The sequence below is a fragment of the Pyrgilauda ruficollis genome, unplaced genomic scaffold (genome assembly GCF_017590135.1).
Source record: "Pyrgilauda ruficollis isolate IOZ18807 unplaced genomic scaffold, ASM1759013v1 scaffold7, whole genome shotgun sequence".
NCBI classification, from domain to species: Eukaryota; Metazoa; Chordata; class Aves; order Passeriformes; family Passeridae; genus Pyrgilauda; species Pyrgilauda ruficollis.
In genome coordinates this window covers 1,874,256-1,901,749 of record NW_024528821.1, presented here as the reverse complement: position 1 = coordinate 1,901,749, position 27,494 = coordinate 1,874,256, and positions in this window count along the sequence as shown.

The following is a 27,494-nucleotide window of genomic DNA, read 5'->3' as shown; positions in this document are numbered from 1 at the left end:
ACTCTGTGTTCTTGGCAGAATGATCTCTCCTACAGTAATGAGCTGTGTTTAGAAAGTAGCCTCTGTTTTGTTCAAGGGTAAAATAAAGCAGTAGCTCTATTTGTATCATTGCATTCTTTCAGTTTTGCAGTTGTTTTCCCCCCCCAGTCTTGGTTACCAACAAGAATAACTTGGTCCAGATTTACAGTGGCATTTAAGCATCCAGCTTGGTGATGGATGGTATCTTCAAAAGTGAATTACATGGATAATGCACTTAATTCTGAATAAACTCACTGGCCTAAACATGGGATTTCTGATGATCCTGTCAGCATTTATCTCTATCTTTGCATGCCTAAACATCTCTGTTGATCTAATCTTTTATTAGGCTTTATTAGAAGCAGAAAATTCATTCCTCTGCAACTCTTCTATATTATCTCAAGGATGCAGTGAAATGTCCAACATAATCTGAGAAACACACATAGCAAGCAGCAGAGAATTCAACAAACCTTACTCTGTACCTCATTTAGGCACATTACTATGACTGGCTTAGAACAGGTTTTTTTTTTTTTTTTTTTTTTTTTTAACTCTGGCATCTTGGGCTTCTGATTCCTTTTCTTGCTCAGGAAGAAAACAAGCAGGAAAATGTTCAGTAAAACATGGGAAGGAGGCTGGAACTGAGTGATCTTAAGGTCCCTCCAAACCCAAATCTCTGATTCTGTGATTTGAATCTTTCCTCTTTTCTTGGTTATAAAAGTTATATATATATATAAAACTCTTTTACCTTATTGGAAAACAACCCTATATCACCATATATATATCCATAATCATATTGTGATTCTATCACAGGATAAGTCATTTTCCCTGCCTCCACCCCAAAGGCATATAAATGGCCACCTAGAAGTTCTGCATGTTTATTTTACTGAAACAACAGCATTTTGTACAACATGGGTCCAAATCCCAGAGCCAAAATCTGCACTTTCTTAGGTGCTTGAATCAGGGGGAAGGGTGAGCTGCCTTCTTTGTAGGAAGATGATTAATGAATTGTTGACAGTAATAAAGAAGTAGACATCTTGGAAATATCATTATGGATCACCTATCATTTCAAGCAGCAACTCTGCCTCCCTAAAACATTTTATTTGTTATATTGTGCAAATCGATTGTAATTTGCTACTGGCTTCTTTTCAAATACATTTCTTCATTGCTGCCTTGGTAAATAATAAATCACACTAACTATTACTTCAAAATTGAGTGTTCCAATTTAGTTATGAATGGTGAAAGTAGAGGTACTTCAGGGTATAAAATCTTTTAGCAGTTCATAGAAAAATAGCTTCTTAAGGATAACCACATCAAAAATCATTAGAGACAGACTAGACCATACTGGTACATGTGCCTCTGTGACTCAAGGCAGCCTGGAAAACACTGACAAGGTTATGCTAAATGAAATATTTTCTTCATATTTGTCTTCAGACATAAATCAGAAATGTATATAGATATTTGCTTCTTCCAGATTACCAATTTGTGCTTTGTATAACAAAAAAGATTTGTTTCTCATGCTCAGAATGGACAAGTCATACTTCTCTTATAGGAAATAAATCTGAAAGAACAAAAATGATTCTACAAAGGAACGAAAATGATTATACAGATTTAGTAGGCATTGATGCACAAGCCTATTTCAAGCACATCTCTGAAATCTAATGGATAATTTGTATTAAGACGCACTATTCATCTTTGTTTTCTTGCCTGGTTTTACATGACGTTAACTTCAAGACTCAACAAATATCTATGCATCCAAAACACAATCAGTGAGAATTTTTATATGATTTTCAGGGAAAATATGTAGTATTTTTAAGTGTTAGATTTTTCTTTTAAGCTACTTATCCTTTTCTTTGGTTAGTTGTTTTGGTTTTTTTTCTTTTTTTCCATTTTCTTAACTGAAATATTTTTGACATTTACCACCTGAACCCAAAAGCAAAACACTTGTAACTATTGAGATTAACTATCTAGTGGTTAGCACCGGATGTAGTATTTATTTATAAATTATTCAAATCTACTTTGGCTTTTTCCATTATTTGGTGAAAACAATCAATTCTTTTATTCAAAAAAAGTCCTGGCTATTCTTTGGGTTTCCTAAAGGAATTAATAATCTCTCTGCTTATGCACCTGGGATGATTTGGATGTGTTATCACACTCCACATTGACACAGACTTTACTAGAGATAAAGAAAGATAAAATATAGATTAGGATGAGTCAGCAACTCAGCTCTACTGCCTGTGAAGAGTTTGCTGGAGTTTACTGGACTCTTCCTGCGTGTTCAGACAGCCCACATGGAGGAATTCTGCAATTAAAGATATCCATAAAAAACATACCTCCATAAAATAAGGAATCCATGCCATATTAGGTGGCTGCTCATCAACTTCAATTTTTAACCCAACAGGAACATATTCCTCATTTTTTTCTACGTGTGCACCTTTATCTTTTTCCCTTGAAGACAGAACTTGATAATGAGAATTTCCTGTTAAACCCTCAAATTCAGGTTAGAAATGTTCAAGAAGAAAATAATTTTGTTTTTTTTTTTTTTTTTTTTTTTTTTTTCAAATCAGGAAAAAAGAATTTTGAGCAATTCAAAAGAAATGGGTTGGCAGTAGAGATTACATTAAAATGAATAGCATGACCATGACAGAATTAAAAATATGTTCTATAGAGCTACTGAAGATATTTATTCCATTACCATTTCAGTCTTCTAAGGAAGTCTTTTAGCTTACTCTCAAAGGGTTGAGCTTGTGACCAAAATATTCAAAGCAAGGACTAGAAGTGCCCTGAAGAGCATTGAAGTCAGGGGATAATTTTTCTGAAGAACATGAGTAAACAGGCAAAGTGGAACAGCCGCATTCTGGGAATAATTATTGCCTCCAGTATATTCAGTTATTCAGCACTAGGCTATTCAGCAGTAATTATACCACCCCTGGGCAGGGATGATTTAGTGCAGCACGCTGGTGAAAGCTGCATAATTAAGAGAATGGGGTCTGGCTACTATTGAACACACCTTTCCAAATGTTCACCTGGCCCAGCTGGCAAGAGCCACGCTGGGCTGGGTTGGATGGGAAGGTGAGCAGTGTGGCTTGTGTGACCATGGCTTGAGTGCCACAGCATTTAGCACTCTGCAGCCAGAAGGTCAAACTGCTCTCATTTAACTCTGTGCGAGCCAACCAGCTCACACACAATTGCATGTGTCTAATTGAAAGCTGCATGTGGTCTGCTGGGCCACCCTCTGATGTTAATACTTAATGCAGTTTTAGCACATTTTGTTCTGGCTATGTTGAAGTCAGGCAGAACAAAGCCATGTATAGGGTCTAAAATCAGCTAAAATGCCCCATATGCTTGAACAGGAAAAAAAAATAATTGTTTAAGAGAAAGAAAAGAATTAACAGAAAGAAGAAACATTTTGGTGTTATAGATTAATTCCTTCCCCTGCGATGCAAAATGTTTATTGGCTACTGTTCCTTGTTCTCTGGTATTCACATTGTGGGATTTGTAGGAATGTGGAAAAGGAGCTTCTGGAATGGTTTTCACATTGACACAAAACCACTTAGATTCCCTTTCTATCCACATTTCTTACAGGATATAAAGAGATACGAATCTGTTCCACAAGGCTTAGAAAGTACCACAATATCAACAAGCAGTGCAGCCATATCTGAGTTTACACCTCCCACAGAACCCACTCAGGACAATTCTCACCGTGGTGCTCCTGCTTTGTCCCTCTGCCATCCCTGGGAGCCTTTCACACGCCCCAGGGATCTGAGAGGCACCTGATACCAGACCATATTCCCAACCATGCTATTCAGAGACATTTGCTGTGGCAGGAATTCTTTCCCAAAGCCTCATCCCCACACATGGAAGAGGATCAGCCAACATCTGGCAGAGGCAGCGGGATCTGGAGCGCCTCCAGCCCCGGGACCTGGCTGCCTGCCCCGGCTGCCTGGCTCTGTCCCTGACAGCTCCCAGCACTTGCTTTACAAGCAGGAGCAGTGGCAGTTTGGAAAAGCCTCCAGGGGAGGTCATGGGGGGATTGGCTTGGCTCCTCCACATCATTTGTCTTGTCTGAAATTAATTTTGAGGAAGCTGTTCAGCATTGCTCAACAATAAGATTCTGTATTAGCTGTAGCCATTCATTTTCCTGCTCAGGGTAAGGTAACGGAATGCAACATTCAAATGCCAGGATTTATGTCACTCTGGAGAAACATGTTCTGAGCAATTTGATTTTTTTTAACACTTCTCAGTTATCCTGTTTGATACAGGCATCACAAAGGGTGAGAGTCTACAGCTCAGCAGAGTAAAAATAAATAAATCTAAGTTTTAGGAGGTTAGAATAAATGTAGGGAAATTTAAAGATTTTTTTTTTTTTGTCTTAAAAGTAAAGGCAATAAAATTTAAAATTTAAGCTCTTTTTTACATTATTTTACTACTTCTCAGAACTTGCACATCTTTCCCTAAGAAGAGTTGCCATTATTACTATGTTCACTTCTCTTGCTATTTTTCAGGAATATATCTCTGACTTACATTTGAAAAACACTAAAGGTATTTTGATTAAACTTATTTACAAAGTCACTGACTTAAATTCCTCAAGGTGAAGACAAGTTTAAAGATGACCTATAATCCCATAGCCCTCCAGACATCATATTCTATGAACTGTTTTGTTAACAAGACCGGCTCAGAATCAAACTGGGATTTTACCCATCTTTCACTGGTACCTGACCTCACTGTTATCAATCATTTATCACATATTTCTTCCTTTTGTCATTTTTTTCCCATTGCTCATCTCTTCTGGCCCATTGCAATTGGTGGTAGATTGTCTTCCATGTTCTATTTTTTTTTTTTTCATGTGAAAGTAAATAGATTTTCCTCAGGTAAAAATAAAACTGAAAAAAAATATTTCAACATCCAAATCATTAAATATTAGGAACCTGTGTCAGCTAGAAACTCTTCCATTCACACGCTGCTGTTACAAATAACTATTTTTCACAATGATTCAGGACAGAATTTAGAGCTTGGGAATTGTCCTGAAAGAAATTAAACAAACTCTGTGTTACAGGGGAGCAACGCTGTGTCTGTCTGCACTATGAGAGCGTGATGCTGCAGTCATGTCTCCATGTCACAGAAAGAATGACCTTTCATCATTTCCCTCCCTCCCTCAGCCTCCCCATCCCAAATTCCTCTTCCCACCACCAAGCAGAGGGACTCGGATGGAGCCAGATGTCCCCAATCTGGGCAGGGCTGGAGCAGAGCTGCAGGATGGTTCATTCTGTGCCTGCCTTTGCTTTAAACACCAGCCTAAAGCAAGATGCTCAGATGGGGAGCACACCTAGCAGGGCTGCAGGAAAGCCAGGGGCTTGTTCTGACTCTGAGAGGTGAACCAGAACAGGATCAGAGCACAGAGGTGTCCCCAGAGCCAACCTCCCCAGGATATCCTGGGCAATACACCCCGTGCTGGAAGCAGTCTCTGGTGTGGAGGCCAGGGAGGTGAGGAGGGAGGCAGAGCAAACTTGCTCTGAACTCTATTTGCCACTCGTGGGTATGCTCAGCACAGAGAGAAAAGCATCATATGTTGACTGAAAAAGTCAGAAGTCACTTAAGGACACTGACTTTGTGCAGTGAACAAAATAACAGACTTGGTTCTTTCATCACTCTTTGGCTTCACTGATGAGTCAAAAATCAAGCTCTGATTTTGAGCTGGTTGAAAACAAACTGTATAAGATACTGAAAAAGCTTCCAGAATTTACATCTGTTACCACAAACACAGATTAGATTCTGCCTCTGGGTGGCCAGCCATAAGTTCTTCATGATTTGCTACACATGGGAGAATTTCAGCATCAGCCCACACACCCAGTCTCTAAAGCAGTTTTGAATTTTTAGGTCTCTAAGCCTGCTCATGCTTCTCCACAAGCACCTGTTAATTTGAAAAGCTGCAGAATATAAAACAAAACAAAACAAAAAGGAAAGGGGAAAAAATATCAACTGCTTATGGCACTGGGAACAACAACAAGGCTGAGCTGAAGAAGCAATCTTCATCTTGGGGAAAGGCAGTGATACTTCCATCACATGCAGCAGCAGTGGTTTTCCTGCTGTAATGCATACTTTGAACTGGCTCTTTTGCTGGTCTCATTTTTAGCTCAGAGACTAATGATCCTTGTTACTAAGTGACATCAGTGCAACACTAGGAAAGGAGAAGTTCCATTTAAATGAACGAGTCTATACTGGCACACACAGTTTTCATCTAAGTTCCAAGGAATTATTTTGATCTCCAAACTTAAATTAAAGCTCATTCCTGGTCTTTTAGCAAGGCACATTTCCCTGGGAGCTTATGCTCTAAATAACATTTACTGTCATTGCTCTCTCCTCTCTTAGAAAACAACGGATGTTCAGAATTAATTCACAAAGCTCTGGGAATGTGCAATATATTCACAACTTCAGGCTATGGCATATGTAGTGACACTATGTATTCAAGCACCAGCATAATCAATATTTGTGATTTATATGCTGGAATTTAATGACCTCGTCCATACTTACCCTCAAAGATTAATATAATTTTGACTCCAAACTCCCGACAGCCTCTGTGCACAGCAGTTTGCAACACGAGGGCTTTTCTTGCCATAAGTTATATGGCAAATCTGAAACGTTTCTAATCACTGTGGCGCAGATTATTGCACCAGTTTCCACACTGGAGGTGATGGTTTTGCTGGGACACAGCTGGGGCAGGAATCCCAGAGGTGTGGTGTGTCCTCTCCCAGAGGCACAAAGCTGCAGGCTGAGTTGCTGGAAAGCCTCACTGGCTCCCAGGTGTGCAGGAAAAGGAGGGGAGAAGGGGCAGGTACCAACAGCAGAGCACAAAAACTCCCTGTGCTCCCTCCCAAGGAACCCAGTGACAGCAGAAGGGGACACCAGGAGCTGGGCCCTTCATGCAGAGCCTGCCCCCATGGAAGTTGCCAATGCTCAGGGCTAGCACCAAAAACAACAAAAGGACTCAGCCTCTATCAAGCATCATGGAGAATCTTCCCCAAGAACTTCACATTCCACAAAGATCTCTGCTTTAGCAGGCATTTACAATTTCCTTTTGATTTTCCTTACAAATCTCCAGTGCGTTTTTACCATTTCCTGTTGAGCTTTTACAAATTTGTTCTATCTTTTTTTTTCCTCTGAATATCAAGGACAAACCTCAAATTACCCTACAAGGATGTCAAAGCTCCTGCCTTAAAATTAAATCCTATCCTATCCCAATGTGAACTAGAGTATTTCCTGAAACCTCAGTAGACACAGTCTAAATTAAATGTTCACTCAGGAAAAAGAGAGGTACCCAAGCACCTGACTTTATAATGACTTTAACTACAACAATAGCTAACAAATTTGAATACCACATGCTCTGGTTTTATTTTGCCAGTGAAGTATGTTTTGGCTTACAAAAGAATCTGAAGACCATTCTGCTGTGGAGAGAGAGAAAAAGAGGGAGAGAAGTAAATACTAAAGATAGAAGAATAAAAATCCTTTGAAGGGGAATTGAGTTCTTGCCTACTGCTTAAGAAAAATGCACTATAAAGCAGCTATTGATTTTTCATTCAACAGCACTGAATGTTTTATTGAAAAGGAGCAATGCTCAGTAATTTGAATTTTCAATTAAGGTAGCACATTCCTTGGACACATTTACTACTGCACTCCAGTGACATTTATTTGACTTTTAAAATCCCTCTACTATTGTATTCGTGTTTGTATAGATCAAACTCCCAATGCAGAAAGTGCTCGGATTATAACACTGCTGATTATAGACACGTCTGCAAGGCTCTGTGGACAATCTAATGACTTTATTTATAGGTAGGACAATGTGCAGTCAGACACAGCTGAAGTAAAATATGGCACCAGGAGAGAGATTAAGCAGTTCTGCCTTTCAGCTGAGAAATATTTACATTTTATTTGTCTTTATGGACAGTATATACATGCAGTGAATTTAGTTATTGAAAAGAGTTTACATTTTAGAGGATTGGGCCATCTTTACTGATTATAAAACGCATCAGCTACTTAAATGTAGAAAAATTTCAGCTGTAAAATAGACTGCAGTATTTCTAGATTATAGACAGGCAATGGTGGCTCATACTGGATTCCCTTCTAATAAAACCTGGCTGCTAACCTGCCAGCTCTTATGGAGAGCTTGACTCCATGTGGTCAATTAACAAAGTTTCTAGTTCTAGAAATAGATTTAATCTCTCCTACTCATAGGTGTTTCTTGTTCAAAAACCTAATCTCCTGAACTCCTGCTAAGGGAAGGACTTGGGTAATCCTTCCCAAGGATTTTACCTTGGGTATTTTTCTAACTGTGGGAGGCACATCTTGGAGCCATCAAAAATTTATTTCATCCAAATACAGCAGAAGTTGCACAAATTCCCACCAGTTTGTGGTGTGTTGCTTAAAATTGTGTTCCTTGCTCTCAAAGTCTTGATATGAGCAAAAGGAACACACCTGATATGCAAAGCCAAGAAATTAGTCCTATTTTATCCAAAGTCTAGGTCCAAAGATTTAGTCCAGTTGCAGTGATGCCAGCACTTATATCTCAAAATAAATTAGGCTAAAATATCAATCATTTGAAAATCAAGGCTTTCCTTTGCAGTTGTGCCTACCCTTCCCTATGTTTTATTTCTTTTCACCGCTGGAGCTTGAGGGCATTTTGGAGGAGATCTGGAGCTCCTTAATCCCTCCACAAGCCCAATATATTGTAGTGCTCGAGGTGCCGTTTTCGCTGTGCAAGCCTTTAATCAGGATGGACTGTACAGATGTACTCAGTGAAGTGCTCCCAGCCCTGCCACCATCTGACTGAGATTTCCTGGTACAGCTAATGAGGTTCTGCTCCCACTTAATCTCTAAATATGGCACAGTTCATGCTTTTTTAGTTTGCTTAATGACATGCTATTAATAAAGACATGACCTGAACAGCAACTTGTATTTATTGTCTTTTCTTCCCCCCCTGCCCCCCCACCATTTTAAAAAAATTATGCTGAGGTAATTTAATTTTTTTTGAGATCATAAGCTGTTGTTTTGCTTGACAAGTTGGATATAATCATCAAACACTGCCATGAGGGTCAATGCACAAGCCAGCAATTTATCTGAAACATTTATCATGGTATCGAAATGGTTTTGCTACTTTTCCAAGTTATTATTATTATTATTATTATTGCCTTATTGACAGAGCAGGATGCTAACCCATACTAAAGAAAGGTTGAGTCCTCTGTAATTATGTGTATTTTCAAGCAGTTTCTAGATATTAAAAGCACAGAACTATGCTTAACTCTAACTTTTTGGAACAGTAACTGTGCTGAACAGAACTACTCAATATCTTGTTTCTCCAATGAGAAATGGCCCTAAGATTGGTGCAACAACTACTGCCTTTATCAAAACAAATGATAATTGGCATAAGCACAAGAACCAAAAGTTTTAGTTGGAGTTAATGAAACCACAATGCAATTCTCTGATCAAAATCATTAACTGGCAATCCTGGTGCAAATGAGATTTTTGTGGTTTTGTGTGTGTGTAAGACTCAGATATTAGACGGCAGAGAAATAACTCTGCATCATTATTTTAAATTGAAACCAAACAAGAAAACAAATGTCAATTACCTTGAATTTCAAGAACAAGAAACCTTGTTTCTGTGAATAAAATCAGAGCCCGTTGATTTTTAATGCATTTGAGTATTTTCTCTCTTTAGGCTTGATTTGGTTTTATCATTTTTTAAGTATGGGTTATTATTTTTGCTTCTAACAGACATCAAGCTGCCTGAAGACTAGTTATAGTTTTCTGTTCACAAATCTCTGCTCCTTATTTTGAACCAGATGCTACAAAAGAGCAAAATACCTAAATTATGCTGGTTTGGATGTTCTTTTTGGCTTCTCCTTTAAAGGTTGACCAAAGCCAACCAGCAGAGCCTGGAGAGTGATGCCTCAGGTTCTAGCTTTTATATTTTTCATGTTCTGTACTGCTTTGGTGTGCAGTTCTGAGTGTCATATGAGGGGATGGTGAGCTCTCTGCACAGAGCAGGGAGACAAAGCAATTCCTTCTCCAGCTGGGGGCCGAGGACAAATGATCCAAATCTCAGGCCCAAGAGCACAAATAGTGTGGACTAAAGAGAGAAAAAGAAGAAGGATGGGACTTCATAACCTAAAGCTATAATTAGACAATTAGCTATATAATAATTATACAAATATTGATTAGAAAATTGACCAATATACTAATAGACCAGAACTTATAAAAGTGAAAGACCCCATGACCAGTTGTGCATTTTGTGACCATTTTGGCTCCCGAGGACAAATGATCCAAATCTCAGGCCCAAGAGCACAAATAGTGTGGACTAAAGAGAGAAAAAGAAGAAGGATGGGACTTCATAACCTAAAGCTATAATTAGACAATTAGCTATATAATAATTATACAAATATTGATTAGAAAATTGACCAATATACTAATAGACCAGAACTTATAAAAGTGAAAGACCCCATGACCAGTTGTGCATTTTGTGACCATTTTGGCTCCTCTGGGGTGCAGCCCTGGCTGGGCTCCCAAGGTGGATCCATTGAGGCCTTTCAATCAATCCTTACTTTATTCTTTAACTCTGTCTAGTCTCTGTTCTAGGTCAGCCTGCACAAGGCATCAAGAGCACCTTGCCTTCTCCTCCCCTCCCTCTGAGGGGATGTTTCCCACCCAGCTGCTGGAAGGGGACTCGGCTCCAACACCTTCACATTGAGGAGAGCTGGTCCCTGTGGGAATTCTTACAAGGAACAGCTGGCAGCTGAAGGGTGCACTCCTGGCATAACCCTTGGTCCTGATAATTTTCTGTCCTCCTCATCCATCAGAGAGTAAAACAAATTTCCAACTCACTTTTAGATGTTCACAGCCGTGTTTCAACCTCCTTACAAAACAATTTTCACTTTCTACTCTCTCTATTTCTTTCCAAACAGGAAATGCAGCATTGAAACCTACCTGAACAAAACAAAGAGAAAACTAAAAATCAGTAGAACAGAAAACTGTCAAGCTTTAGAAATCAAACTAAGAATTACATGCATTCCACATGCTTACAAATGATCTTCATTAGCACCTAATTACAGTTTAGTTCAATTAATCAGATGATCAGCTGCATTGATTCTTATAGCAGATTAACCCTCATATAAATACTATGAAAATTCACAAGACTGCAGTTGACAATTCAAGATATTTTCAAGTACTTTGTTCTCTGGGAAACTAACAAACAAACAAATAAATAGGACAAAATTTTGCTTTCCTACTTAGGAAAAAATTGTTTTCACTGAAAGAAAGGATTAAGACAGTCCATATTAGCATGCTCTGGCCTGCATAAATTTAAGTGTGAATTTGAGACTGCAAAGGCTCATTAAGTTTCAGAGATTTCAGAGGGGGTTCTACAAATGTGCAGTCAGAGCTCTTTCTAAACAGAACTCGAACCATGGCTGCACAAAGCTGGAATGACCATAAATGACAAATGACTAAAGACAAAGACAAATGAGGACATGCATGGGGCTCTGGATTCCTGCATGTCATGGCTGAATACTTCTCATCCTGATAAATCCTCTATTCATCAATTTTAATGCTGGGAAGATTTGAGAACAAGAGATGAACCTGGCCTGATGTTTATCTTTCTGAACTACCACAACTTTTACAAAATTCCTTGGTGACTTTTCTTACTTGAAATACAAGATGAAGCCAGAGAATTGGCTGATAAGTAAGCTAAGTTTCAAAATCTACATTAAAGATAAAAATTTTGCCATTAGGAGGAAAAATATCAGGAGATTATTGAGTGCAGCTAAGAGCCTTTTCTTTGTACCTACATGAACAGTCAATAAAGGAGTCCTGAATTTGCCTGAAAGTTTTGAGTTTGATGCATAGAGACTCCTCACATATTTTATATATATATATATATGCATACCCTTCCTTATGTATACACATAAACACAGAATTAGACAGAACCATCTTTGATGTTCATTCTTACCTCCCAATGAAAGTAGTGAGTTTCTAACACCGTCTGCAGACACTGAAAGAAAATTAAAAATTACTTCTGTGGAGCCATAGAAAAGTGGATGCAAGCAGTCAGCCCAAGTGAATACTGTTGTTATCCTGAACTGAGCATTGATCCCGATCTAATCCTGATCTCTCCACTTTATTCACATTATTCTCTCTGGAATGAAACTATTGATATTGAACATGCAGAATGAAATCAAAATGTTTTAATCCTCCTTTAAATTCCACATTTGTTTACAACTTCACTTGGGAGACAACTGAATCAAACCCAGGTACTGGGTTTAATTTCCTTTCCCAGCTCCATCAGTCCTTCCTCATTAGGGAGGTGTTCCAGTCCCTTCATCCTTTTTTTCAACATTCTCTGGATCCTCTCCACGTCCCCTTGTTCTGGGGAGCCCAGAACTGGGCACAGCAGCCCAGGTGTGCCCCAAAGGGCTGAGCAGAGGAGCAGGATGCCCTCCCTGAGCTGCTGGGGAAGCTCTGCCTGCTGCAGCCAGCATGATCAGGGGCTTAAAGCATCTCTCATACAAGAGCTCCTCCACTACAAGCAGGTGAAATACAAAAAATTCTATTTAAACATAAGAAAAAAAATCTATTTTTTAAAGACCAGAGTGGTCAAGCAGTGGAGCAAATTGCCCAAAGAAGTTGTGGAGGCTCCTTAAAGATATTCAAAATCCACCTGGACAAAGTCCAGGGATGTGCTCTGGGTGCTCCTGCGCTGAGCAGGGAGAGGGGACAGCCTGAACCCTGTGCCAGCCTCAGTGACTCTGATAGAGATTTTATTGACATTTTTATTTTAGGAATGTCCTGTGCAAAGCCCAGGAAACATTACCTTAAATCCTCTGCTGCTTCAGGGGCCAACCTTCATCCTCAAGTTTTATTTCCAATTGAGTGCTAATGAGAAAACCACTAGTGGGAAGCAGCACTTGCTGTTAGATCTATTAAACATGATTAAAAGAAAGAGGCTGGAGTGCAATTAAGGTAAATATTCCATTGATTTTTATTAATCTGCAGAGATTGTATCCAAAGCAGACACACTGAGGTCTGAGAGTCATTGTGTTAAATCCCATGAGAATGGGGCTGTGGGCTGTGGATGGAAGGTGGGATAGGGCTTTATTTGTAATACTTTAACTGACATTATTACTTTAACATTTTTCAGTCTTTTTGCTATTACCATTACATAAAGAAAAAAAAATCCAAGTTTGAAAAAAAGGGTAATAAGCAGTATTCTGACTCAAAGAACAGAATTAGGCAATAGAGATATTGAAAGCATAAAATTTCTGCCATGCTTCTCCGTTTAAAAAAGACAATGTGTACAATAATAGACAGGCACTGAAGTGTTAAATTCTTTTGGAGACAGTGGACAGTTTATTAATTTCTGAAAGTGGCAGAAACTAAATGCTTAAAAAATGAAAGGCTGTTTTCAGTAAACACAAAGTGTTTTAATTTAGATCATATGTCAATAACCTCCAGTTTTTCCATTTTGGTCTGTTTTTATTGCCTGCTTTCTTGGTTCTGTCTTATCTAACAGCTTGAGGAAATAACAATTTGTGTCACAGATTTACCTCTCAGTCTCTCTGCCTGTTTTCTCATTCAGATGCATTTTCTATTTCATCACCTTTCCTCCAGTTCACTAAAACAGAATGGAAATATGCAAGAAGTGATATTCAAAAATCAAAATATGATATACTATATACATTTGTGGCAGCACAATGGCAATGGTAAACTGCAGTAGCAAGATAAGTACACTTCTTTTCTCATTGCCTCTTACATGTAAAAAATGTAAGAGCTGAGATTCTTAATCGAGTGCCTCCACAAATCAGGTGTGTGAAGTATCACACCACCTCCCACTTGGGGCATGAGAAAAAAAAAAAGAGAGAGAGAATTGGCAAGAGATGTAAAAATTTTGACCCTTACTGAAAAAAAAAAAAAAAATTAAGGGTTTGTATTCACTGGTCTAACATCTTCAACAAATGAGATTTTAGGAACTGATGATCACTGGCCATTCCTGCTGCCTCTATATAAAACGGAGAAATTTGTTAACTCCTGTGGAACAGCAAAAAATTAGTCAAGAAACAGGGATTAACAGGAAGTACAAAATGGAGCGTTAATTCTATTGTCATCTTGGAAAAGTGAACTTTGGAAAAAGTCCTGTAATGTTCCACTGGAGGAGAAAACCCCTCCATAAGAAGGATGCACACAAAGATGCAGATCAAACCAATCTGCACGTCTCAGCCGTGCTTTATTTGAAGTTGAGGCTGGTTTCAAGAAGCCGCCTTGATCTTGGGGCCTCATAATCAAATGCATTGTCTGGTGCTGGAATGAAGCCAATCTGCTTTGAAAGGCCTTTGCTTCACCCCTCCAAAAGCACCAGAAAAAAGTATACAGGGGAAAAAAAAGGCTGATCTGGTCTTCATCTCTAAGTTCAGAACAAAGATATTTTAAAGAAAGTCACTTGTACCTTGCTGCGTGCTGACAGAGAATTCAGAGGCACAGAGAAAAATACAGAATGGGTTTCAAATTAAATGTGGAAGGAATAACCTCTGTGCATCTGTAGGAAACAGAGGAGAATCTGAATTCTTGAATTTCAAGACTGCCCAGTGGTTATTCAGGTGGCATTACTGCCCAGTGGCTCTGCCTGGCGTCCACTGCCCAGTACTGCCCACAAATCCCAAACGTTTCACCTTCTTTTTTAAATAACATACAAGGGGGCTCCAAAAAGAAAAAAAAAATGAAAGGACTAGCACACATTACATGGACAACATTTAAATATGATCATAATGAACTCATTTTATTAACATCACTATGACCTGTTTCTCCACAATTCAACAGCACATTCTCTGACAGTCTTTCACATCCATTTTTCAGCCACCAGCGTCACCTTTGCACATAAGAAACCCCTTCTAGCCCTTCTATGCCATTTTCAGTCACACTTGGTTTTCTTAAGAGTTTAGTGATATTTCTGTACACACTAACATGCACAAGTATTTTAAAAATACAGCAGCAAGTCACAGGAATCAGCTGTGTGCTCAGACTTCTCCTGTGGAATACTTGATTGTCCATAGAGATGAAAGATCTACTCATGGAACAGCCATGGAAAGACAAGCATTTGGAAGGTTTCACTTGTAAATTAAGTACAGCAAAAAGAAAAAAAAGAAATGAAAAATCCAGGAAAAAATACACTTAGTGATGAACACAGCCTTCAGTTCCTCTTTGCATTTAACACTTCATTCCCTGAACCCAACTTTCAACTGGATGATAAATTTTCATGCATTTCTTTGGGGATCACTCACACTTATCACCCACCATTCAGTGTCTTAATGAATTTTCTATTTATTTTAGACTGAAATTAGACATTTTATAAATAAGACAGATCTGATCTCTAAAAAAAGAAAAAAAAAAAAAAACCCACAGCAAAACCATGAAGTAACTTAAAACTTCTCTAGTAAGTATTACCTTCCTCTGCCATCCCTTACACTCCTCTCCATAAAATAACTTAATTAAGATTCAGATTTAAAAATTGGATATTAACACATCCTTGCTGCTAGTATTTTAAAACGGTGATGGCAGTAAGAGCAATGGATTTGCTGGAGCTGTGACCTGCTCAGATCCAAGTCCAGTTCTGCCTTTGCCCCCTGTGATGACCCTCAGTAGTGGAAGATCTGACCTTGCTGCGTAAAATATTGTAATCTTACAACATGAACAAGACCTCAAGGATCAGAACCATAGAGTTCAAGCTCTTCTACCTCAGAGCTGCTCTCCCCAGTTTATTAAACATTCAAACTCCAGCTGTGGACTTGCCTTTATAATGCACTGTCAGGGCACCACCCAGAGGACAGCAGAGCGGAGATTGCAAATGACATCATCCCCAAATAAAACACTTTAATTATCAGCCTAATCACTTCCAACCACCTTTCCTAGATCTCTCTTCCACTGATCTTCTGTACCATCTTTGTTCAATCTAATGGAAGAGGAAGACCTTTGAAATGTCAGCTTTTATTCTTTGATTTCTCAGAGAAAGGTAATTTCTTTCCAGAATAGTCCAAACTTATTTTTCTTCAGAAAATAAGAAAAATTATATGCATTAATTCTTTCAAAGAGAAGTTAAAATCCTGCATTTGCAAAATAGATATGCAAGGCCCTTCCACTGTTCAGCAATGGAAGAATGAATCCATTCCCTGCTTGTGTTTTTGGTACAAACCCACATCTACCGGCTGGCCCAAACAGATCCTCATCACATCTACCATGTGTGACATTATTAAAGCCTTTGATCACAAAGATTCAAACAGAAAAGGAAATGGATGACACAAAAAATTGAAAGGCTTGTGGCATTAAAAAAACCCTCTTTTGATACAACAGTCTATATATAATCAATATTCCTACCATAGACGTTACTTTAAATACCTCATCACCACACTACAGAACACATTTTCTACTCTACTGATGTAGTTAACAACATTTTTTTCTTTCAGGGCCTCATTTTTAACCTCTCAGAGAAACACTATAATTTAATATAAAAAAGCAGTAAACACTCCCTAAAATATGATCCCAAAGCAAACCCTGATGGCTTTGTCAAGTGGATTTTGTAATGTTCTGCACTAAGGCTGAGCTCAGACTACAGATTTTCCTCAACAGCACTATTTTGATATCAATCCAAACACAGATTCAGCAAATCTGTGGAAGCATAGTGACTTTGAGTCAAAATAGTTTAAACTGCCCAAGAGATTAGAAATGTTATCAGGGGGGAGACAGCAGAAATCTCATAACCTTTGTTTCCATGAGAAGCAAAGCTGAAAGCCAATTGCTTCAACTCCTCCAGATCTTTGACAAGACCAAAAATCAGGGTTTTTTTCTGTGGATGAAGCAACTGTGATATTCAATCCTTCTCAGTGACAGCACATGAGCCTGCCACTCACAGAGTTCTGCTCATTAACAGTGAAGATGCATTTCAACCAACAGGTTCCACTTCCCAAAGACACTTTAGTGGGAAAAAAGCGACCAACAGCTCCCTCAGAAGCTCAAAGTGGATACAAAGGAAACTCAAACACATCTGAACAGTGAGGGCTTGCAGTCTAGATAAACGACATATGCTCTGTAACCAGCAATATTTTTTGTAAAAAAGAAGCAAAGAGTTTACAGGTTTAATTAAAACCAGCCAGAGCATTTCACATTCTGATACAGAAAATCATGAAAATAAATTAAGGACTAAAACAGTGCTAGTTTCTCATCTAAACTGCTCTCTTTCTGTTTTATAATCACCGATTATTTTCTACACATTTTACTTTTTCTTTCCCTTATGCATTGTCTAAAATGGAGTTACAGCAGCCCTTCTTTATCTGAAAACAAATAAACATCTTGTCAATAATTTCACATCATTTTCTTAATGTCTACACAAAGGATCATACAAAAATACCCCTATATAATCTAGGGTTACACATTATTTCTGATTTAATGTTGGAGGGTAAAATACAACTCAGTCTAAAGAGAAAACATTATTTGTGAGAGGTACAAATTTAGGTGACTCCTCATATTCATACCTAAGTGTCTACACAACACTTTGCAACCTAGACTGTTATTACAGAGATATATTAGACATTTTTATTTTACATACCTTTAAAACAACCACTTTTCTTCCCTTGGAAAATGGTGTAGAAAGCTGTCTGGGTGTTTATACTGTCATTGTTCATTCCTCTACAAAAAGGAATCATTTTTTGTACCTTTAAATTAATTTTAAGTACACATCTATGCATGAACAAGTAGAAAAAGCTTAATGTAGAATCACAGAAGTGACATGAAATTACTGAACTTTTGTTAAAAATATTTCTAAGTGTAGCCTAGTTATTTCTAACATGCTTTAGTCCCAGTGGTTCCTCTTTGAACCCTTGTTTTAGTCCACCTACCTTGTGGCAGCCTCTTGATGCCTGGGCTTTAAGCACTTATGGCCTGTGAGTTTCCATCTGCAAGAAATAAAAACAACCTCTTGTGCTAATTCAACCTACCCAGGGTCAAAGCCCTTTAGGGCTTTTTTGAATTTAAAATACAGGGATTGCAAACCAAAGCAATACATTGGGGGTGCACCTGTACAGCAGACAGAAAGTAAACTTTAAATATCTTACTTTGCCAAACTTAATACTGGAATAAACTCACCATGTAAATATGATAATGAGTAAATTCTAACATATTCAGTCAAACATCTACGGAATTTTTTGTGTCTTGCTTAATTAGTTACAGTTACATGTGCTGCTGTCTCTCATTAACTTTGTAATTCCTGGGCATGCATAGGTGGGTGCCTCACTAAATATCCTTTGATTAACACACAGCACTCATATAATATATGCTAATTCCTATTTGCTAGGAAGTTAATTATAAAACTTTGATAATCTGTTTTGATAAATTTAGTTCAGTGGAAAATTTGTGTTCCTAGAACAGAATCGTATTAAGTTTGTTTTGCTTTTGATTTTTTAAGGCAGTTACCTGCTACCTGTTGGGATAAATCCTTTGCCTGCAGAACAGGGGAAGCCAAGTTCAGAGTAAGATTTGTCTTACTCTGGTTTAAGCCCAGGTGGCAACTGAGCACCACAGAGCTCCTCACTCACTCTCCTCACTCCACCCCAGAGAGGTGGGGAGGATGGTAAAAACTAAAACTTGTGGGTTGAGATAAGAACAGTTCAATAAGTGAAACAAAGTAGAATATTATAATGGTAGTAATTATTATTAAGGCTAATGAAAAGAAGAAGGAAAACAAAGAAGCATTGCAAAACACAATTGCTCACCATACACTGACAGATGCCAGGCCCTGTCCCTGGACCCTGAGTGGCCCTGACACCTTATCAAGGCTGGCCTAGAACAGAGGCCGGACAGAGCTAAAGAATAAAGCAGGGATTTATTAAAAGGCCTCCATGGATCCACCTTGGGCAGCACAAGAGCCCAGCCAGGGCTGCCCCCAAGATGAACCCAAATGGTCCCAAAATGCACGAGTGCTCACGGGGTCTCTCCCTGGGATCAGCTCTGCTCCATGTGCACATTGCAGTTCAGTGTCCAATTCCAGCTCAGCCCCTGCACTCCCATCCTGCTTGTTTTTCTCTCTGCAGCCCACGGGGTTTGTGCTCTTGGGCTGAGATTTGGATCATTTGTCCTTGGTGCCCAGCTGGAGCAGGAATTGTTTTGTCTCCCTTCTCTGTGAAGTGATATCCCCTGATATGAAGCTCAGAACTGCACACTAAAGCAGCACAGAATCTGAAAAACATAAAAGCTAAAACCTGAGGCATCAGCCCCACTCCTGAGAACTCCCCAGCTTATGCACTGGGCACTGGTTTTGTGGTCTGGAATATCCTTTTGGCCAGGTCACCTGTCCCAGCTCTGCTCCCTCGCATCCTGCTTTGGTACCTCCTCTCTGGCAGAACACGAGAAAAGTACTTGATTTAGGATAAACACAGCTTAGCAACAACCAAAACACCAGAGTGTTATCAGCACCATTCTCACACTGCACCCCAACACAGCTCTGTGCCAGCTGCTGAGAGGAGACTGGCTCTGCCCCAGCCCAAAACAGGACACCATTCTTCCTCCCCTTCTTCCCATTCCCACCCAACTCTTCCCATTCTGGTCTTGCTAAACCCTTCTGGCACAGGATAAAAGACTGTAAGAGACATGGGAACAGTGGCAACATTCTCCTGTTGGGACTAAGGTCTTTTAGTATTCCTCTTGAGGAATTTAGATTTCCACTCTCCTTTCTTGGCTGGTATCTGACTTCCCTCCCTGTCTGCAAATCTATATAAGTACATCTAAAGTTTGTCTGCTGCAACCTGCCTTTTATTTTCTTCTCTCTGGGAGTCCCACAAAGACTAACACTGTTCCAAATTCATCATGATAATACCCTTATTCCTTAAGAAATTAATTTGAATTCAACTCACAGCAACACGCTGTGAATTGCAAAACTCATCTTAGATATAAAAATTAATTTTACATGGGCATACAGAAAAATGATTGTCAGTAGATAGCAATGTGAAGCCATACCTGTATTTAAGCAAAGTTAATCTCTTGTACAAACAAAATGCTGCTTGCTTATTCAGTTTCCTTTAGCTAAATTCCTAAACTTCTAAGGACTTCAAAGAACTACAGAGAAGCGAGATAAAGAGCTTATCTGCATAATTCTTATGCTAATTCACAGAAGGTGTCTTGACTAAAAGGATGTCTACGTGCACACCCAGGACTCACTAATTCCCTTCCTCTAAACCCTAAGTTATTATACACGTATTTAATTGGAATAGATCTGACTCTACTTCCAGGGAGTGCCTGGTTCTGGGTGCTGCTGTGAGCTGCTAACTCCCAGGCTGACCTGGCACTTTTTGGGGTGTCTAGAGAAGGTTTTGGGGCAGGCTACTGCCACAGAGCACGTGTGCAGAGCATGAAGTACCAATGTTTACTCACTCCTTAAAGAGCATCCAGCTCAGAGTCCAGCCCGGATTAGGAGGTAAAATACCATCAACTGCTGCTCATCATCATCCTAAAATCTGAAACTACTCCTTCTCTCACCAGCCCTACACTCCCACATCTCCAAGCTGTAATATCAGTAACTTTTTCTTAGGATAGACACAAGTGAAATCCCAACGTTAATCACCTCTGACGTTACCATTTCCACAAAATATTTATAACTTTGTAAACCTTTTAGTTCACAGAGTTCAAAGACAAACTGAAACATTTACAAAAGAGGCAGAGGTTTCCCAGGGAATTTAAATTGTTTTTATTAGCAGGGTTTTATCACCTATTTAAAAATATTGATAATTTTAAATTCTATTTCTGCCAGTAATAATGCACCAGTTAATTCAAAAAAACTTCACATGTGTCATACACACAGAGACCATTCTCAACCTAATCTAAAAAAAAAGTAGTACCACCATTTTAAATGCTTTTAAACAAGTTGCATGCTGCAACCTGAAGAAATTACAGGGGGTTTTCTAAAGGTTTTTTTTTTTTTTACCCTGTACTCCTAGTTATATTTTTGGTTTTAACTGTTTACTCTGTGGTTTGGTTTGCTAATTTGTGAGTGTGCAGATACATTGTCATTACTAGATTGCTGAATGTTTGCAATAGTCATTCAGCAAAAAGTTCATTGCTGCCCACGAAGAAATCCTATAACTATCTTCACAGACTTTTTATACACAAATTAACTCACTGTTTTTTTTTTTTACTTAACAAATATGGTACAGTACTAATTCACCTCCACAACAGCAGGAGGCTTTTCATTTTAAAAAGGGAAGACACACAATACAAAGAAACAGAAGTAGGTTAGAGGTATAAAACAAGGCCTGAAAAGTCACTGCTTTCTACTTTATGCTAATTCTTCCTGGAAGGCATTGATTTATGTGCACAGTAAATAACTCATTATGATAGCATCACCAGGCCAGCCACCACGCTGCTCCTCAGCAGCAGCTGCAGTGACAGGACAGGGAGGGATGGCTTCATTCTCACACAGAGCAGGTCTGGATGGGATGTCAGGAGGAAATTCTCCCCTGGGAGGGTGAGGAGCAGAGTTTTCCCAGAAAGCTGTGGCTGTCCCATCCCTAGAAGTGTCCAAGGCCAGGTTGGACAGGGCTTGGAGCAGCCTGGGACAGTGGAAGGGGTCCCTGCCCATGGCAGAGGTGGAACTGGAAGGGCTTTAAGGTCCCTTCCAACCCAAACCATTCTGGCATTCCTACACTGCTAATAATTTCCTCTGATTTTTGAAAGATTTCTTTCTTTTCCCACTTTCTTTCTCTGTAATATGCACAGTCAGATTTTCCAGGATTCACTTTGAAGCAGCCGACCAAAACCAGGAATTGTTTTAATACACTGATGGTCTACAGGTTTGTTAGGAGCTCTGACAGAGGAACTGCTGAATCAAACTCAGCTGCAGGTTCTGGCTAAGTCAAGCAGAACTTGTAGGTTGGTAACAAAGTATGCACCAATAGTAAATGAGTGTGTTCCCACAGGTCTGGCACAATAATAGAAGTGAATAATTCATATCATGTGGGAACAGACAATTATAATGCATCTGGAAAAGCAAAATACACAAAATAGGCTCTCAGTGTCTTCTGCTTTTTATCAGTGGCTCTCTTTCTGCCCTTTGCAAATTCTGCTCACTTTGTGTCAATTTACCCAATTACATTAATTTGAGCAGGTAGTGAATGAACTTTCTTCTGATTTGTTTCAATCCAGTTGAGATGATCTTTAAGGTCCCTTCCAACCCAAACTCTTCTGTGATTCTGTGATTCTCTACTACACTTTCTCCCTTGTGCAAGGAGGAGTAACTGGAATAGCAGAGGCCAGAGTGAAGGAGCTGAAGGCAGTGCAGGGAAACATTCCACTTTTATTTCCAACTTGATCCAAAATGGGAGTTAGGAAATGGAATTGAAATAATCCCGAATCCAATCTGCAGCACTGCTCAGTACTGACACTGGCAACAGCAGCTTCTTAAAATATTTGCAAATTCTGTCCAGGGGATCTTTCAGAATAGAGCACAAAGTCACATTAAGTAATCATTCCAGCCAGATACTGAGCTGTACTGGGCATGGAAGCTGTCATTCACAGCTAAATGACACGTTCTATTTGGGAGCCTTTTTTAGATTCCTGACGCACGTAATCGAGGGCAACTGAGGAATTTTGTCTAACAGTTTATCCTTTAGCATTGACACTGCAGTTCCTAATCATACACAAAGTGTAGTGGAGTTCTGATACTGCTCTTTTGAAAGTCAAAAGAAGTTCTAGCAGTACTCTCAACAGCATTCCAGCCTTAATTTGCTATTTGCCACTGCACAATGCGCACAGAAACTGAGCCTCGAGTTGCAGCAGCAGCCAAAATTCTGACACAGCACTCAATGGAAATAGCAATTTAACCACGTTTTAGTGATGACCTCCAAAAGTTAATTACAAATCTAGTATGAAAATTATGAGCACTCGCTGTACTTTACCTGTTCATTGTGAGAATAAAGAATGAAAAAACATATTTAGAACTGGCAAATATTCTTTTCCCTTAAATAACCTGCTATAACAAGTAGTTCTAAAGCCTTTTGCAGAAATAAGAGCAGACTGGTGTAGAAACAATTTAAACAGGAATGAGTAACAGAGGTGAGGAGAGTTATCCAGCAGCAATGAGTGATGTCACCCTCAAACAATTATTTTCCTGACCATTAAGCTACAAAAATAAACCAAACATACTCCTCAGTTTTTTACAGTAATTAAGAAAGTCTGTACTGCTGTTGCCAACTCTTGGGCCCCATTAACATCACTTTTACATAGCATATTTCTGTAATATGCCCCTTGGATCTCCAGGATAACACCTCAAACAAAGGAACCAGCTTTGCTGGCCAGCTGAAGGAGCTCTGTAGGATAAAGGCTTTCAGTGCCCCAGCATTAGAGACAAACCCCATTTAGCTCTGCTGCACTGACAGTGCTCTAATTTCATTGACTCCAGAGCTATTAATGAGCTGCTGTCACCGAGGGGAAAAATAAACACCTGCTAAACACAGAGAGACCCTTTTCTGCAGCTGTATTTCCTTACAGGGGATTATGGTATCGACCAGACTGATGGAGCCGCTCCCTCCTTGGGAAGAACTGAAACAGGAGCCAGGGCCCCATAAAGGAGCCTGTGATTAGCCCTGATAAATCCCTCCTGATGGCCTGGAAGTTGGGTTGATGGCATCATCCAATTTCCAATGAGCGGTGTCTGCACTGCCAAAAAGTCTGGGTGGGAGCTGGGGCCTGTGTTTGGCACTGTCAGGCAAAGACAATGGATTAGGGAGAAGCCATGGGAATAAAACAAGTCTCTTAACTCCAGAGTAAAGTCAGGAAAATAACATTTTTCTTAGTTTGCAGACAGGCCAGAAAGGAAAAAAATGAAACATATATATATATATATATATATATATATATATGTATATATTTGAGCCAAAGAAAACCAGATTTTTTTTCTGCTGACAGAAATAAACAACACAAAATGTCTTAATTAAATAATGAAAGATCCACTGTTCCTTTGATAATTAACCTTTTTAAAATCCTAAATTACTCCATATTTCAGCTAAATAGTAAGGATTTTGACTGCAGCTACTTACTGAATTTAACTTACAGAGCTAAAATTATTAATCTCCATAATTAACTTATTTAGGGACCAATTTCCTGAAATATAATGAAAAATTGCTGCTTTGGATTTTACCTTAGAGATGTTTAGTCTTCACAGGGTTTTTTCCTGAATGAGCTGGATGCCTTGGAAAGGCCTGTGGAGGTGCCAGCCTTGTTCTGTGTTATTTGAATAAAAACCACTTCACTCCTGAGTCTATCAGCTAAACATGCAGAGAGGGGAAGTTTTACAGGAGAGTCAGTACAAGTAACTGATTTATCTGGGTAGCAGTTTTCTCACAATGTTTTGACAGAAGTGTTCTCAGAAATGTCTATTTTTAGTCACACATTCTGCAATCCATTTCTTTGTAAACTAAAAAAAAAAAAAAATAAAGAAACTGCACAGATACCTCAGAAAAAGGAGGATGAAAAGCCACAGGTTGATTTCTCTGCCTGAGGGAAGCAGGAGCACTCTAAAGTTCAGAATGTGTTCTAATGTTAATAATTAGACTATTAAATACCAGCAGCCTCAATGCAGAAAAATACAGGGGATTTATTTGTTGGGTTTTTTATTAGTGACTGCTTTATCAGCACAAATATTCAGGAAGTTTATCCCTTGCCCTCTGCCCTGTGGAGGATGGTCTTAACCTGAACCATTCCTCCACCCCAGGAAGCACAAAAGGATATAAAGGCCTCTAAAAAACAGTTTCCAGAAATATGAGAAAAACTGAAAATTTTCCTATTGCACCTCATTTTAAGAGGTGCTTGTAACACATACAGGAGGTTCTGGCAGGATGCTGTTTGTTCAGCAGCCCTGGGGCTCAGCCGTAACTCAAACACCTCTCCAAGGACCTGCAATTTTCATTCTGTGTTTTTCTAAAAGCGCTCAGTTGAGACAATAATTTTAAGATGAAAACCCCACTTTTTTCCTATCTTTGCTAATTTCATGCTGTAGTTCAGAGGACACAAGTAAGACAATTCTGTGACTTCACTGGCTGTTGCTATATTACTTAAAACATTAAATTGAAATTTGTGTAAAACAGTATAAAGACATAAATAAATCTTAACCCTCTTTTTCCTTTCCTGAGCTAGTTTATTCACTATAAATATTTTCCCTCCTTTTAAAATTGGATTTTCATATTGGCAGGATGATACTTACAGCTTTGAGCAAGTAGGAAACACGGATAAAAAGAGTTAATTTTTCCTTCTAAATAGGCCGGTAAAATATCCAACTTCCATAAAATTTGTTCATAGAAGATGCTGCACTGACCTCATTTCCACTTGCACACCACTAGGTTTAGACACTTTTTAAAAATTGTGTCTAAAAAATCTGTCTACTTGCTTCCCTTGGAGTAGATTCTATCTCTCCAAGTGAAGAGATTAAAAGTAATTTAGGGTTTGACTTGTAGTGGCTAAAAGGTATCCTTACAGGGTAATATTCCAAAGTCAGCATCTGGATCCCTGGATTTCTCACATCAGGAATTTTCATGCCCAGAATTGTCTCCAAGATAAGAGTTCCTGTTTCTGCTCCCATTGAGGTCAAATTCTGCTCAAGATCAAAGCTCCACTCCAAACGCTCTCACCCACATACTGTGCTGGAGCACACAGCAGTGCTGCTGGGTTTGACTGGAGCCCAAATCTTCAGCAGATGCTCACAGTGACACCCACCATCCTTTCTCTCTTTTACAAGAAGCTGCCCTTTCTTAGGAGGCCACTCTAAAATAGGACCAAAACTCAGAAAACTAGTTCCTCTCTGACACAAGAGGAAATTGCTGACTTTTATTTCTGCCTCATTGTAATAAAACCTCGAGAGATGTGATTCACATTTTTCTCCAAGGGAAGGTGAGATGATCTTTGTTTCTAGTGGCACCATCAAAGCAAGAACAGGCTTTTATCAATTTAATGAAGGCTGAGCAGAAGCTGCAGTCTTATCATAAGTGGCATTAACAGAAATTGGAATGTAGGCAAATACAATACCAGTGCTTGAGATCACATTGTCCTCTCCACCACTCACCCAGAAGCAGAACTGGGATTGGCAGCTGAGCCTCCAGCCTTCAGCACCATTGTCCTAATACAAAATACAAACATTTGCCTGGCTTTCCTTTTAAGCTGCATCTGCTGCAATTATGTATTTAAAAGGATGTCCTGATCAGCAGCACCAACTTTTAATCTCAGGATAACTTATCTCTGATCTCATACCACTGTAGATGTCATTATTGCCGCAGATCAAAAGACTTGATGAACCCTGTGTTGGATGAACTGCAGGAACCTGCTGCAAAGAGAGACTCTTCTTTTCCTACTTTCAGTGTGAACATTCAGTGCTGTTCTTCTGAACTGGCTTTTAACTCTGCTCTGAAAGCAGCTGTTGATGCTTCCGAGCACAACTTGTCCAAGATTTGCATGAAGGCTGCTGATCTGAGCTGTGAACCACCACTGCTGGTTTGCCTGTAGGGGAACATGATGGGAAATGTCCTATTTTTAGCATTTGCTGAAATACAGAACAACAGAATGAACCATGGGATGGCCTGGTTTGAAAGAGACCTTCAACATCTTCTCGTTCCAATCCCCTGCCACGACCTTCCAAGCTCTGTCCAGCCTGGCCTTGGGCATTTCCAGGGATCCAGGGACAGCCACAGCTACTCAGGGCACCCTGTGCCAGGGTCTGCCCACCCTCACAGGGAAGAATTTCTTCCTAATATCTCATCTGAACCTGCTGTCTTTCAATTTAAAACCATTTCCCCTTATCCTGTCACTACACACCTTTGTAAAAGAGGGGCACAATCCCCCATCCCACACTTTTTTGACACAGCCCAGGCACGGGTGTTTTTTTGGGCCAGGACATGTCCAGCCTCTCTCCCAGGTCCTCTCTCCCAAGTCCTTCTCAGCAAGGCTGCTCTTGAAATATTTGAAATACTAAAATTACAGGACGATCACTTCACCTCTTGAACCAGATGAAGTCTGAAAAATGAATTATAACATTTCCTAGCCGTTCTTGAGCCCCCACGAAGTCTGCTGCAAAGGCAATGTAAACAGAACACACAGCACCTTGCAGAAGCAGCTCTGCTCCGGTTCAAATTGTGCAGAATTTGCTCCCATCCTGGCACTGTGGCAATGCTCCTCCATGGAGTGTGCAGCCAGTGCCATTGTCACCCCTCAGCACAGCAGGCACTGCTGCAGGAGGAGCAGAGCTCATTACTTTCAGCCTCAAAGCAGCCCTGAAATAAAGGTTTTCTGTGCTTAGCTGTTGGTAAAGGGCTCAGTGCATATTTGACATAATGCTTTTGAAGTCACTGAAACTAACACAGTGAAAAATCCCTTTGTTGGGTTCGCCTGTGCAGTGCTGGAAAGTTCAGAAGAAAATTGAATAT